Source organism: Rhincodon typus, chromosome 9 (genome assembly GCF_021869965.1).
Source record: "Rhincodon typus isolate 14 chromosome 9, sRhiTyp1.1, whole genome shotgun sequence".
NCBI lineage: Eukaryota > Metazoa > Chordata > Chondrichthyes > Orectolobiformes > Rhincodontidae > Rhincodon > Rhincodon typus.
The window spans coordinates 23,588,805-23,596,168 of NC_063340.1; the positions used below are offsets into that span (position 1 = coordinate 23,588,805).

Here is a 7,364-nt window from a genome sequence, read left to right on the forward strand (position 1 = left end):
GCTTCTCTGTGGAATGGGGATGGGTCAGGGGAAATGAAGATATCAGCCAGGCCAGCTGCTATTTAAACACTCGTAAAGCTGACTCCACAAAGCTACTCTGTTTACGGGGTCTATGGTGTAAAAAATGGGCCACCGTCCAAGGGAGGGAGGGGCGAAGAATGAATCATAGAAGTACCTTTTCCACTCTAGGCTAAGTCAGAGCTTTAAAAGGAAGTGACATAGCATGGGGAGAGACGTCAGCTGAGAACACATTTCTTCTCCAAGCCCAGCCCGTGGGTGGAGCTCGTCTCCCTATAAGCACCAGATGAATTTACTGCTTATTGAAACGTGATAGTTTATTTCCTCTCTGCTACTGAGCTACACGTGCCAAAGACCATTTGTTTGAAGGTATGTGAAACAGTTTAGATTCGTTTAATTACACGGCGCGTTTTCTCTCGCTTGAATGTTCGAAAAGCATATCAAAAGCAGACAGCTAGTTGAATTAATCTATACATAAGAGCAAAAGCTCAGTTATTTACCTGGATTCCTCTGGAGGTGGATAGTAACATTCAATTAAATATCACCAGCTGAATGTAGACACATGGTGGACAAATCACTGATCTTCGCCATAATAGGAAAGGGTTACTGTTAGTTGGTAAAACGTGTCTGATGAATCAATCCAGCTCTGCTGGTTGCTGCTTTGTATCCTTTACACGCCCCTTTTCTGTTGCCATAGCTACGGCCATGGTGAAAGATTTCGGAAATGCTGCTATCGATCCATTCTAGTAATAGTATCAGAAGCCTGAAAAGCAGCTTTTGAAATTGAGACAACCATTTCATATTTGTAATTTTATTTTCTTCCGAGGGGTGTGCACGTTACCACGGCAACTGGGAAGTTGCTTTCGCAAATGTGTTTTTCCACTTCAAGAGGCCTCTTCCATTAGCCACGCAACTAAATGTATATTTGTATGTTTGCTCTTTAAAATAGCCAGGCTATAATATAGTTTAACATCAACGATTACATAATTTACCGACTTAGATAACTGGAACAATTATTTCAATTCTAAGAAACAAAACTGGGAATCGAGACGTAGTCACTTTTTTTTAGTTTCGAGTGTTCGTCGTGTTTTGCAAATATAGGGGCTTTCCATGACACACTTAAGATTTTAAAACTGAAAGTGCTGGAGAAACCTATTAAGCCTGCACCATCTATAGAAGGAGAAAGTTAGCAAAGTCTGATATTTTTTTTTGGAACTGAAGGGAACAGGAAAATAGTTCTCATCTTATTGACAACAGTGGAGGAGTAGTGAGTTAAATAGATGAGGGTGCCATAGCAAAACGCAAAAGGACTGGTAATGTTACAGGAGGAGTAATTCTAGTTGTGAATAGAAAACAGGTTGGCTTTGCTGAGAGCAATCACATGCGAACAAGGTACTGATGGGTGGAGTGGAATAAAGGGGTGTAGTGTCTGTGTCTTGAAGGTTGTAAAGTGCTTTAAATGGAAAACGAGGTTCTCTTCCTTCAGAGATAGTAGGAATTGCAGGTGCTGGAGAATCTGAGATAACCAGGTGTATAGCTGGATGAACACAGCAGGCCAAGCAGCATCAGAGGAGCAGGAAAGCTGACGTTTTGGGCCTAGACCCCCCCCCCCCCGCCTTCTCTCTTCCTTAAGCTTGTGTTGGGCCTCACTGGAGCACTGCAGCAGGCCAAGGACTGCAATGAAAGCAATGTAGTGTATCGAAATGGCAAGCAGCTGGAAAATCAGGGTATTTCTTGTGGACAGAGCAGAAGTGTTCAGTAAAGTAGTCACTCAGTCTGCATTTGGTAGAGAGACCACATTGTGAGCAGTAAATAAAACAAGACTAGATTGCCTCTCCCACCTCAAACTGCCCTGTGGCTTGTTTGTATGGGTTTGCTCTTGTCAAAACCAACCTAGCTTCTGCTATTTCCACTTAGCGTTTACACCTATTTTGTCCTAAATTGCTCCTTTATTACCATTGGCATTCTCTTTCATCTTTTACCCAGGTCATCCTCTCCATTTGCTCCTTTTTTTTTTAAACAGCATAAAAACATAATTTTCTAGCCCCTCTTAATTTCTGAAGAGTCATATCAGACTCAATGTCTTTTGTTTTTCTCCCCACAGATGCTGTCAAACCTGCTGAGTTTTCCAGCACTATTTAATTTCAGATTTCCAGCATCCCCAGTATTTTCCCTTTTTGATGTGTGGATTACATTTAACATTAGTTATTAATAACTTGATATGGTAGAATTGTTGAGGCTCTGTATGAGGTTTGGAAATAGTTGTCTCATCAGCTGTAGCTTTAGGTCAAATCTTGTAATGATACAGAAGTTCAAATCCAGCTGGAAAAATGAGTTCATGTTGAAAGTTATGATATGCAAACCGACAAACAAGGTCACGTGAAGAAGCATATAGTGTAACTCCTTTTAAAAATACAATTTTTAAAAAAAATTGTAATAATGAGTAATACAATGCCATTAACTCTTCCTTTAAAGCTACGCTGTTTAGCTTCATGCCCCCATATGGTAAATTCTTAAAAGTATCATTATTTTTAATTTTTTTTTTCTTAATTTACACTTGAGCCTTATTTTCCTTTTTTTTTGTTCAATCAAATCTCTGCTTTTTTTTCTCTTCAGTTCTCTTTCTGGTTTGACTGTAATTTATCCTGTCTGTTTTTTTTCTCTCTGTTTGGTCCTTGAAACTAGTATCTTTTATGGAAGTAAACTTCTTTGTCCTATTGTTCATGAAAACCCTAGGTGTCCTGTTGCCCTTGCTGTGATGTCAACAGCAAGTTATTTAGCTAAAGGGTTAACTAATGGTTCATGCCATGTGATGTTCCACTCAGCCAAGTTTTGATCCTCTGCAGTGGAGAAGGTAGATGAGGATTGATGCTTAGCATGTTAATCTTACAAAAGTTTCAAAAGAAACATGATTAATATGCCCCCAAAGTTTCAACTATAAAGCAGAGAGAACCTGTATTTTAATAGCACCTCAGCCATAAGTGTGCCAAGTGTCTTGCACAAGTAGCTTTATTTGTTGAGGTAAATATACAACCAGTTTGTGCACAATAAGATCAATTGAGGTATGAGATGAATAACCAGCTCATCTGATCTTGGTAGTTTCCACTTGAGAAGGAGAACAGGTTGGCCAGGAAAATTCCTCTTTCTTTAATTTCCATTTGGGTAGGCAGAGCTTTCATTTAACGTCTTGGCCAACTGGCACGACATTTGTACATGCAGTGCTGCCTCCCTTTAGATGATGAGCGCAAGCCTTAATCAGGCATGAATCCATGATGCTCTGACTTTGACAGGATTTTTTTCTTTTTTGAATTCTACTAAAAGCTAAGCAAAGGCTAAGCCACTTTTTTGTGTTTCGGTCAATTTATGATACACTTCTGGGCAGATGGGACTTGAATGAGAACTTCTGGCTCACTTAATTGCAGATTACTAATTTTCTTTAATGAAAGAGCAAATAATCACTGGATGGCTTATCCTGTGCCAATTTTTATGCTCCTCCTATCATTGTTTTAGAGCAGCTAATTCTCTAGGGAAGTGAGTAAATTGAAAGTGGTGTCATTTAAGGTATCTAAACTTGCGTGCTATTCAGATTGTAGCTTGCTTTTGTAAAAATAGCTTGTAAACAGCAAAACAGTGGCATAGAAAGAACTTTCATTTAAGATATAATGTCTGAGTAAGTTTTTTTTTAAAATATGACACCCTTCTAGGAATGGAATGGACTTGAATCTGGACCTTCTGATCCAGAGCCCAGAGAACTTTTATTTATATACTGCTTTTCACTACCTCTAGCTATCGCTTTTATTCAATGTGCCAGTCTCTGACTTACCTGAAGTAGGAAACACTTGGCATGCAGCAAGAACTCCTCTGCATTTTGCAGTGCTTTAAATCTCTTGCCCACCTGAGGAGGGCAAGATAGTTTAGTGCATCATTTGCAACTTGACTCCCCTGCACAGCATTCCCCTCAGTACTGGGTGTCAGTATAGGTTTTGTGTTCAAGATTCTGAACTCAACCTTCTAGAAACAAAAATCCTGAGACAAGACTGAATAGTGGAAGAGGTATAAATGAATGATGTGATGTACCAATGTAGAATCCTGTGAAACTCAAAGGATTTACATTGTTTCATATCTCTTTTTGACCCTGTGTTTCTTACAGTTAATGAAATAAGCTGTAGAATTGAATGGGGATAATTATTCAGCAAATGGATTAAATCTATAACTTTAATTTTAAAGTCTTGCTACTCACTGCCACCTTCTCAGTAGCAATTAGCAACAAATATTGGTCTTTCCAGTGACGCCCACATCCCATACAAGAATAAAAATAACTTGTTTATTACAGTACTGTGTGTTTTATGAGGGTTATGTCATTTCCCAACATTCATTCTTTATCTCTGAATAATATGTAACCCTGTTGGAATGGAATTAAGGTCAGCATAAACCAAATGAATAGATGAAATAACCTTTCACCTGTTATTACCCAGTCAAACTTCACTTCCTGGTGAGCATATTGTTTCTAACTACAGTTAATGGGGAAAATGCTGAACACTGCTTTTATATTCAGGCTCTGAATTCCAAAGTATTTGATACTCCTGAACTCTACCATTATTGACACAAAATTAAATGGCTTGAGAGGGGCATAACCCAATTGCCCATGGAAATGAATATAATGCACTAAGTCTATTTCTCCTAACAGTTCTAAACAGAAAGTGGTGATCCCTTAATATCAAGTTATTGCCAATATTTTAGATACGTTTCATGCGCATTAACTTTCACAAAAACAGTCAATTGTAATATTTTAATGTCCAAATCATCCTTCCTTCTCCTAAGCTAGAACATGGAGGGTAATCCCCTTTTAAAACTTTATAGAAAGTGTTTTTAACTTGATTTTACAATTTGAACAAAAACCATCCAACAAATGTAGAACAATCTGTCTTTCCCATAAAACATCCCTTCTCCTTTAGTCCAGGAACTCTCCATCTACGTTCAGGACACAACCCACCTTTTTCCAAAGCTTTCAATTCCCTAGCCCCCAATACCTCATCTTCACCATGGACGTTCAGTCCCTGTATGCATGTATTCCCATGACGATGGCCTAAAAGCCCTCTGCTTCTTCCTCTCCCATAGGCCTGATCAGTCCCCCTCCACTGACCCGCTCATTTGCTTGGTGGAACTGATTCTCCCCCTCAACAATTTTTTTTTTTTTTTTTTTTCCCTTTGATTCCTCCCACTTCCTGCAAACAAAAGGGGTGGCCATGGGCACCCACATGGGCCCAAGCTGTGCCTGCCTCAGTCCCTGTTTAACAACTACACTGCACCATCCTCAACTCTTTCTGCTACATTGATAACTCTGTTGGTGCTGCCTTGTGCTCCCGCGAGGAGCTCAAACTGTTCATCAACTTTGCCAACACCTTCCACCATGCCCTCAAATTCACCTGGACCATTTCTGACACCTCCCTCCCCTTCTTGGACCTCTGTCTCCATCTCAGGCAGCTGACTTAGTACCACCATCCATTTCAAACCCACTGACTCCCACAATTACCTCGACTACACCTCTCACCTCTCCTCCTTCAAAAATGCTATCCCATACACTCAATTCCTCTGTCGCATCTGCTCCCAGGATAAGGTGTTCTAATCAAGGACTTCCCAGATATCCTCCTACTTTAGGGAACATAGTTTCCCCTCCCTCCTGTTGAGGATGCTCTCAACTGCATCTCCTTTCCCTGCCCCACCCTACCCACAACAATAAGGATAGAGTTCTCTCATTCCGCCCCCACCATCCTCCAAATACAATGCATCATGCTCTGACATTTCTGCCACCTACAATTGGACCCCACCACCAAAAAGATATTTCCCTCCCCACCCTTGTGTGTTTGTGTGTTTGTGTGTTTGTGTGTTTGTGTGTTCAGGGACCATTCACTCCGCAATGTCCTTCGTTAGTTCCACACTCCCCATCAACTCCACCCCCCCCCCCACCAGGTATCTTTCTCTCTAACAGCAGGAGGTGCTACACCTGCCATCTCCCCTCCCTCCAGGGCCCCAAACAATCCTTCCAAATCCGGCAGAGATTCACCTGCACTTCATCTAACCTCATCTACTGTATCTGTTGCTCCAGATGTGGTCCCTTCTATATCAGAAAGACCAAATGCAGACTCGGGGACTGGTTTGTGGAGCATCTGCACTCTGCAAGCACCACCCAACCCTACCTTCCAATTGCCATCCACTTTAACTCCCCTGGTGACATGCCCATCCTTGGCCTCCTCCACTGTCAGTGAGGCCAAACTGGAGGAACAACATCTGATATTTCGCCTTGGGAGCTTACAGCCCAAAGGCCTGAATATTGATGGATGCTGTCTGACTTGCTGAGCTCTTCCAGCTCCATGTTTATTGACTCTTGCTTGCAGCATTTGCAGTCCTTACTGTCTCCAAACCACCCTTCCCTCTTGTTTTTTCCTACATATGAACAAGTAGGAGTATTCCATTCAATCCTTGAGCATGCTCCCTCATTCAATGAGATCATGGCTGATCTGATTGTAAGCTCAAATCCATATTGCTGCCTAGCTATGATAACTTTTCAAACACTTGCTTAACAAAAATCTACTCACCTTTGCCTTTAAAAATACTCAGATTTTGATTCTGCTGCTTGTTCAGAAGTTGAAGGTTTGTATCCTTAAACTCGCCTCACCTCTTTTAAATGGACAATCCTGGATTTAAACAGTGAATGTAATTCTTGAATCTCCTTTTGACATCCAACCAGTCAAGATCCTTGACTTTGTTTCAATCAAATCACCTCTTCTAAACTCCAGCAAATATAAGCCCTGCCTGTCCAATGTTTTTTCTTCAAAGTGGCCTGTCTGCTTCAAGTATTTATTTAGTCTAGTAAATCTCCTCCAAAGTACCTCAACATGTTCTTTTTTTTTAAATATTGCTCTTTTAAAATGAGGTGACAGTCCTGTACACCAGTGCTCCAGTGTAATCTTACCAGTGCCCTGAATAAGTGAGGCATAAACTCCAACTTTTGTATTTAATACCTCTTGGAATAAATATCGCATTTGATGAGCTTCCTTGTTTACTTGCCATAAGGAGAATTTCACATCTTTCCCACTTGATACTCTAGTTTTGACATCTTTATCCACTAATTTCACCTATATATCTTTTCATAGCCTCCTTATGTCACCTGAAGAAAATTTCCTACTTATCTGTACACGGGCAAATTTCACAAACATACCTTCTGTCCATTCATACATGTCACGTTTACAATTAAGATCCCAGTTCCAATCTCTATGGCACACCACTCATTACATCTTGACAATCTGTAAAAGACCCATTATGCCTCCTTCTATATGACACCCGCT

General features: G+C 40.5%; 1 protein-coding gene across 1 annotated transcript in view; it reads left to right on the forward strand.

Annotated features, from left to right (window-relative positions):
• Nucleotides 1-236: 236 nt before the first annotated feature.
• Nucleotides 237-7,364, forward strand: part of LOC125483986 (1-acyl-sn-glycerol-3-phosphate acyltransferase delta-like) — a 118,257-nt gene continuing 111,129 nt past the window's right edge. The window contains exon 1 of the mRNA XM_048600946.1: nucleotides 237-387. The gene's annotated coding sequence lies outside the window, so the exon portion shown is untranslated. The remainder of the gene's footprint in view (nucleotides 388-7,364) is intronic.